This window comes from Microtus oregoni, unplaced genomic scaffold (genome assembly GCF_018167655.1).
Source record: "Microtus oregoni isolate MIOR12 unplaced genomic scaffold, Mior012 000002F_ref0000024, whole genome shotgun sequence".
Taxonomy (NCBI): domain Eukaryota; kingdom Metazoa; phylum Chordata; class Mammalia; order Rodentia; family Cricetidae; genus Microtus; species Microtus oregoni.
Window position 1 is genome coordinate 68,486,867 of NW_024543061.1, and position 8,882 is coordinate 68,495,748.

An 8,882-nucleotide genomic window follows, 5' to 3' on the forward strand; every position below is an offset into this window, starting at 1 on the left:
AAATTATTGAATGTCTCGGCTTTGCTCACAACCGTCTGGTCTCCTCCATAGGGTTTGAGCACTTCTATGGATTGTTCCTCTACAGTACACGCAGCTTGTGTCCCAGGCTCAGGCCTATATTCCATACCTCAGCTCTCCTCGGCAGTCAGCCCAATGCACTGACATCTACAAAATGGGGTCTTCTACTGCAACTGGGCTGCACTTTCACCAGGATGTTCTCATAGGCTCTCTTCACGGCGCCAAGCTTCAACTTCTCTGCATGACCCCTGCCTTCAATCCTAGGCCTTGAAATATGGCTGTTGCTGCACCTTTACCAGTGGCCTCTCCTGGCCTCTCTGAGTGCCAACACTCGACTACTTTCCATGACCCCTTTGTGCCTTCAAAACCCATACCACCTGGGTGACACTTACACTACCAAGGTAAGTTGCCAGCTTTTGGTACAGCCTTGGGCAAGTCTAAAACACAGTTTCTGTATGTTTTCAGGAAAAACTTCCCAGGAGATTTCACCTCAGTGATTCCAGTCTCTTCTTACTCACTGCTAAATTCTCAGCTCCAGCTTGTAGTAATAGGAGTGGCGGGGCTGCGTCCCCAGCACCCCAGCCACCCGCACGGCTAGTTTATGTCCGAAATAACAACACACAAACTGTATTCATTTAAACACTGCTTGGCCCATTCTCTTCTAGGCTAATTCTCACATATTAATTTAGCCCATTTCTAATCATCTGTGTTGTGCCCCTAGGTGCTCTTACCGGGAAGATTCTAGCCTATGTCCATCCTGGGTCGGAGCTTCATAGTGTGCGTCTGCCCAGGAGCCAGGAGCATGGCTTCTCTCTCAGGCGTCTGCTCCCGAGAGGAGAGCGGTCGAGTCTGACCTCACTTCCTCTTCCTCCCAGCGTTTTGTTCTGTTTACTCCACCTACCTATGTCCTAACCAATAAAATGGGCCAAGGCAGTTCCTTTATTAGCCAATGACCTTCCTCCATCATTTCCCCTTTTTCGGTTTAAACGAAAAAAAAAGCTTTAACTTTAACATAGCAAAATTACATATAACAAAAACAGTTATCAAGTAAAAGTTACAATAATCTTTATCATAACTAAGGAAAACTATAACTAATTATTTTTAACTCCATCAAAGACTCCAGAAAGATACAATACTACCTAAGCAAACAAGAAAAAAAGCAACTTTTAAAACTCTAGAAATGACAGAGACATCTTGCTGCCTGGACAGTTATCCAAAGTTCCTCTGTACCGTTGGGGCATCCATCTTTAGCCTTCAGGCCCATGGTATCCAGCAGACATTTCCATAAAGCAGGAAAATTCAAAGTCAGTTCAGTCACTATCTGTTGTGTCCTGCAGAATGTCTCGCAGACTCTTTCAAAATGAATCAGGAACCCCGAAAGAACATCTCACCTTAGGCAAGTTCACTAGTCCTCTCTCTGTGGGTTCTCTGTGTCCAGTTTATGCAATAGTCCAGGCAAGAGCAGTTTTTTGCCCAAATGGCTATCAAACTCCATAAGGTGCCTCTTCGATGCCCATCTTCCTCTTGAAGTACATTGGTGCTGCGAGGAGCAGAGTGTCTCATTGTCATGAAAAGTCCTCAGTTATTAAAACATTAAATGTCCTATTCTGTAATCTTTGAAAGACAAGAAGAATGTCTATCTAAAATATATCTCTATATATCTAGAAAATCTAACTAACATGACTACAAGCTTTACTATTATCGATGATTATCCATTAACAACCTATATTTCTTAATTATACAGTACATATTTAAATGAACTACACAATCACAATACCTTAATCAAAATCAGAAACACTTATACATATAACAAAATTGACCTTAAATCTCTATCAATAAAGCAAAATCTATACTAATGTAAATTATTCATATCTATATCATATCCCCCTTTAAATGTAAAAGGATGTTTATAGACCATATTTGGGAACATGGGCGCAGTTTTTTCTCTCCAAACTGCTTCCTGCTGAATAGGGGCGTTGTTAATTAGGTCTTTCATGGTATAACCTGTGTGCTAGTTTCATCTCAGTTGGCAGTTGAGCGAAGAAATTTTCTGAAGATGTTCACAACAACACTTCAGGAGGGCGTGGTCCATCATACCAAATCAGAATAGAAGAAATGAACAGCGTCTCATCCTCTGTGAAAACAAAATAAGAAACTCCTTTCCAAAGTATCATATCCTTAGATCCAAATTCAAAATATCTATGTTGGATTAGTTCAGCAGCATTTATAAATAAATATCTTTTAGCAGCTGTTGCTCCTTCCTCAGCATTCAAATAATTCAAAGAGAGCATAATAGCATACAGTATCAAGATTCTCTGTGTATTTTCCATCTTTGTACAGCTTTGTTTTAACCTCTATTTCATTTATTTTTACTTTTAACTTTTTGCTTTTTGAGACAGGTTCTGTATCTTTGACCTGAAGTAACTCTGTAGACCAGGCTGTCTTTGAACTCTCAGAGATAGGCCTGTCTCTGCCTCCCAGGCATTGGGATTGAAGGCGTAAGCTACTACACCTTGAACTCACAGAGATCTGTTTGTCTCTGCCTTCTAGGCACTGGGATTAAAGGCGTGTGCTACCACACACAACAACTCTCTTCCTTTTTTTGCTTTTTACTTTAAGAACTTCAACTTTTAGTCTGCATATATTTTTAACACACTTTAAACCATTCAGAAATTTTCTCTGTCTTTGAATCTCTCTTTACTGTATATCTCTCTTTTTCTGACCACACGAGTCTTTAATTTACCAAGTAATATCAGTAGGATTAAAGGCGTGGCTTTGCCGGCTGGATCCAGCCCATTCCTTAGTTTTCCAGCCTCATGGCTGAGGTACTGGCTGTAGCCAGCAAGCGAGCTTCAGCAGCCTGTGCTTGCAAACCGCACAAACTGCCTGTGTAAAAGAGTCAGAGTTTGCCCTGGCAGGACAGCCCAGAAAGCCGGCATTTTTAAATGGCGCAGCTTTTTTCCTGCTATGGCTGAAAACCGAAAAGCATGCGTTCAGCTTTTCGTCAACACCGTTTAAGTGTTTCGTGGCAGGACCTCTTAATGAGCTGCAGGCTTTGCAGCTAAATCTGAGTCAGGAAGCCTCTCTTAGATGAAAGTGCATGCTTGCCTCTAACAAGCAGAGCAGACCCGAGAACACAGCGAGTCTAGTTGCCATCAAACAAATCGTAGCACTTTACTCCAAATGCTCTATTCAAAAGCTCTGTCTCCTGCAGGAGCCAGACAGAGATCGCAATGCCGGCACAGCCCCAGGAAGTCGCGCTTTAAAATGACACAGCGTTTTTTCTGCTACTGTTGCCGAATCAGGAAATCTCTCTACAGCACAACACCAACAAACAGCAAAAATCTGTGTTAAACTCTCTCTCCCTTATTTTTAAGCCTTCTCAGGTTTTTTTAAGTGGGTTTCGGCTGTCCATATGTCTGGCTGCCAATCTGTAGTAATAGGAGCCGGACATGGCGTCTCTCTCAGGCGTCTGCTCCCAAGAGGAGAGCAGTCGAGTCTGACCTCACTTCCTCTTCCTCCCAGCGTTTTGTTCTGTTTACTCCACCTACCTATGTCCTAACCAATAAAATGGGCCAAGGCAGTTCCTTTATTAGCCAATGACCTTCTTCCATCACCAGCTGACCAGCATATAGCATCCCAGCAAAGCAAAGATTCCACTTTAGTAGCTCTGGGGTCTTCTTTTTTTTTTAAATTTATTTATTTATTTTTTCATTGAGAAAAGAAAGAAAAAAAAACAAGTTTCCACCTCCTCCCAGCCTCCCATTTCCCTCCCCCTCCCTCCCTCCTCTCACCCTTCTCCCCCTCCTCCCACTCCTCTCCCCCTCCCTCTCCAGTCCAAAGACCAGTCAGGGTTCCCTGCCCTGTGGTAAGTCCTAGGTCCTCCCCCCTCCGTCCATTTCTAGGAAGGTGAACATCCAAACTGGCTAGGCTCCCACAAAGCCAGCACATTGCGTAGGATCAAAACCCTGTGCCATTGTCCTTGGCTTCTCATCAGCCCTCATTGTTCGCCATGTTCAGAGAGTCCAGTTTTAACCCATGCTTTTTCAGTCACAGTCCAGCTGGCCTTGGTGAGCTCCCAGTAGATCAGCTGGGGTCTTCTTAATCACAGCTGATTCTTCAGCCTTAGCTAACCAGGATGTCAGAATTTTAATTCAAATAACAAATGTCCCAGTTAAAGACTTTAAATGTCCCTTTGAGACATCACAAAAAAGGCCTCCGTCTTTTGCATTGTTCTGAATATTCTATTCTTCCAAGCTCCTACATAACAGCTCACCCAGCTTGGAACACTCAATGGCTTTTCTTGCACAAAATTCCAAAGTCCTTCCATAATTCTCTCTAAAACAACGTGGTTAGATCTGTCACAGAAATACCCTTCAATCCTGGTACCGATTTATCTTAGGGTTCCTTTTGCTGTGATGAAACGCCATGACCAAACCAGGCTCAGGAAGGGTTTCTTTGGCTTATGCTTCCACATCAGAGTTCACCATTGAGTCTGTGTCAAGTTGACATAAAACTACCCAGCACGGTGGCCAAGGCAAAGAAAGTTTGTTTGAGTTTACAGTTCCAGTGGGTTAGGAGGTCTTCACCATCATGGAGGGGGAAGGGAAGGCAGTAGGAAGGCATGGTGGTTGGAGCAGAAGCTGAGACCTCACATCTTGAACCACAAACAGCACGCAGAGAGAGCAAACAGGTAATGATGCATGGAGAAAGGCCACTCCCAGTGACATGCTTCCTCCAAAGATGCACCTCCTCAACCTACACAAACCATGCCGCAAGCTGGAGATCAAGTATTCAAACACCTGAATTTCATCTTATTTCTATTTTATAACACTGTATAAAATGTAGCTCTCTATGGACTGTGGTGGTTTGACTGAGATGAGACAATTCTCCCTAGGCTCAGGTGTTTAAACACTTGGTCTCCAGTTTCTAAAATTATTCAGACTTTTCAGTAGATGAAGAGAAAATTTCAGGATACATAAGTGAAAAGATAAGATATTGTTACTGTTTATGTTCTACGCATTCTATGAACCCACTTCACCCTGTTAAGACAAATAGAATCTATGAATTAACTATCAGTCTATATCATCCTGTAGTGCTCCTTAGTGTCCCAAGTGACAAATTAAAGTAAGTCAGTAGCAAATCCCAGTGGGGATTTCCTCACCTGTGTTACTCATGAAAAGCACTGCTGATAAATGGAGATGTCTGACTTTAAGCATTTGAACAAAGCCAGTCAAATGCAGAGGAATGACAGTCAGCCTTGGAATTTGATTGGTTGCTGGTTGAAAAACTTTGCTCAGAAATGTTTAACTGTTGGATAGTTTTATGTCAAGTTGATGAACACTGAAGTCATTTGAGGAGAGAGAACACCAATTAAGAAATTGCTTCAGGACAGGGCAGTGATGATGCACACCTTTAATCTCAGCACTCAGGAGGCAGGGACAGGTGGATTGTTGTGAAAAGAGTCGTGAGCTGCATTCCCGCCGCCCAGCTCCCAGCTGCTTATACCCCGAAATAATTACATGGAAACTGTATTCATTTAAACACTGCCTGGTCCATTAGTTCTAGCCTCTTATTGGCTAACTCTCACATCTTGATTAACCCATTTCTAATAATCTGTGTACCACCATGAAGTGGTGGCTTACCAGGAAGTTTCTAACCACCGTCTGTCTTGGATGGGAGAAGCATGGCGTCTGCTTCACTTCTCTTTTTCCCAGCATTCTGTTCAGTCTACTCCACCCACCTATGTTCTGACCTATCAGGCCAAGCAGTTTCTTTATTAAGTAACCAATGAAACAACAGATAGATAGAAGACCCACCTACATCATTGGATTTTTGTGAGTTTGAGGCCAGCCTGATCTGCAGAGTAAATTCCAGGACAGGCTGCAAATCTACAGAAAAACCCTGTCTCAAAAAGACCAAAACAAAACAAACAAAAAAATAAAGCTTCAAGATCAGGCTGTAGGCAAGCCTGTAGGACATTTTCTTAATTAGTGATTTAGCAGGAGGGCTCAGTCCTTGTAAGTGGTGCCATCCCTGGGCTGGTAGTACTGGGTTCTATAAGAAAGCAGGCTGAAAAAGTCATGAGAAGCAATCCAGTAAGCAGAACCCTTCCATGGCCTCTGCACCAGCTCCTACCTCAATGTGTCTGCTCTGTTTGAGTTCCTGTCCTGACTTCTTTGGTGATGAACAATGATATAGGAGTGGGAGTCAAATAAACCCTTTCCTCAACTAGTTTGTTCATCACTATGTTACACTGCAATAATAGAAACCCCAGTAAAGACAGCGGTTACAGATTACCTGCTTTCCAGTGTCATTTGCTGGGAATTTAGGATATAGGGCAAAGCACACATGCACAGCATGCTCTGATTTCACTTTCCCAGGCATGTGAGAAAGGTCCTCAAGGTGGTGTTGGGGTAGTGCACAGCAGTGCAGTCAAACTTGGGGTTCAGCTCTATCAGTGGATTACCCACAAATGTTGACAAATCATTCCACACTCTGCTTTATTTTTTGAAAAATAGTTCTCTTGGGGAAGTCACAGTTGCTACCCAGTTTAGGAACAGGATAGCATCCATTATCAACAACCATATATGTAAATAAAATATATTACCAGTAACCAGGTCATGGTGGAGTGTTTGCAAGTTTTTGGTTCCTCTTTCAAGGAGTATTAAAGTGTCTGGGGAACTTTATCTAGAGCAAAGCTGTAGTACAGATTAGAATACACAGTAAAGAGGACTTTCAGCAGCAGGAGTGAGTACTCTAGGGCACTGACTATTGCTCCGGGCTTCCTTTTAGTGGGTACAAGAGAAGGAGGAGTTTGGTTACTAGGAGCTTAATGTGGGTGTTTCTCTATATTGGCCAACAACTCTTCCCATAACACGTTTGTAGCAGAATATTTGTTTAATTATGTTAAGATGTGTTGTTGTTTTACCTTGCCTGCCTAAGACACCTGATTGGTAAAATAAAAGCTGAATGGCCAATAACAAGGGCAGAGGTATTGGTGAAACTTCTGGGCAGGGAGACTAACAAGGAGGACAAATTTAGGATACAGGGGTAAGGAAGAAAACAGATGCCAGGGAGATGCCAGCCACCAATCAGCCAGACACAGAGGAGGCAGAAAAGTAGGACATACAGAATAATAGAAAGACAAAAGGCCCAAGGCAAGATGTTGATGAAGAGAAACAGGTTAACTTAAGTTAAAGGAGGTAGTGGGACGTGCCCAAGCTAAGATAGAGAATTCATAATTAACAATGTTTCATGTCTTTGTTAGGAGCTGGTTGGCAGCCCAAAGAAAATTCCACATACACGTGTATGTTGTTAATAATATGCGTGCTCAGCTGTGCTAGGATTACCATGGTAAACAGGAGGGGCTCTCTACTGATTTGCTTCAGAACACAGTTTGCCTTATTGAGCATGCACCCCTAGACCAGACTGACCCATGTTCCCAGATACATTAATAGTATGTTTGATTAGAAACTGTCAATGTCTGATTGCCTTTGCGTGAATAACTTTTTCCATTGGTTAAAGTGGGCTTGCAGTGCTGTTCTATGGGTGTGGTGGTCTTGGGTGCTAGCAGATTTCTAGGGGTGTTGTTTAGAGAGCAGTGTGCATGTGGATATAGCCTGTGTAAGAGAGGAACCGAGGGTGTCAATTTCATTACCAGAAGAGAGGTATGTGCATAACTGAAATGAAGTAGGTCCCAGGGTGATTAATTGTTCCCTATGCTTGCCAGCCTTACAGGCAAATATGTTCACTCTAATTCCAAGAGCAGGGTTTGCTTTGTTGGTTTTGACTAACTCACTGTCTTCCCTAGGGTATTAGTGATGTTTCTGCTGTTATGATAAATCACCATGACCAAGGCAACCTACAGAAGTAAGAGTTTATTGTTGGTTCCAGAATAACATAAGGGCAGGAAGCTGGCAGAAAGCATGGTACCTGGAATAGGAAGCTGAGGGCTCATATCCTGAATCAAAAGCTGAGGCAGTATAGAAGGAGCTGTGGGTAGGCCTGCTTTTCGTCCTGCCCAGATCCTGCACGGCTAGCTTTACACCCGAATTAACAACACACAAATTGTATTCATTTAAACACTGCTCGCCCATCATCCCCAGTCCCTTATTGGCTAACTATCACATGTTGATCTAACCCATTTCTAAAATCTATATTGTCACTTGACTGTGGCTTACCAGCATGAGTCTAACAGCTACAGTCTCAGAGAGGAGAGTCATGGTGTCTGACTCACTTCCCTTCTTCCCAGCATTCTGCTCTGTCTACTCCACCTACATATGTTCTGACCTATCAGGCCAAGCAGTTTCTTTATTAATTAACCAATGAAAGCAACACATAGAAAGAAGACCCACCTACATCAAGGTAGACCAAGTTACACGTGAGACTTTTACTCTCAAAGGCCACCTTCGGGGATACTTCCTCCAGCAAGGCTGCTGCCTACACCTCCCCCAACAGTGCCACCAACTGGAGACCAAGCCATAAAATGCCAAACGCTAGGAGGACATTCATCAGGTAATCCACCACACCCAGGCTGGCCTTGAACTCGGGATCCTCCTGGCTCAGCCTTCCCAGTGCCATTGATGCAGGCCATGAGGCATCAAGTCCCTGTATTAAAAGCATTTTAACAATGATTTTGCAAATGGTCATCTGTGCTGTTTGAAGATGACCTCAGACACAGAGAGTGTGGGTCACAGACTCCAGGATAAGAACCCAGTGCTCCTCAGCTGCCTGGGCTTCTGTCCATAAAGCATGTCTCTGAAATGACACCTCAGTGTCTCTATCCTCTCTTCAGAACAAAGAAACAGAACATGGGCATCTGTTGGAGTTACAGTGGTTTTAGAGTCCATGCTTTGTGTCAC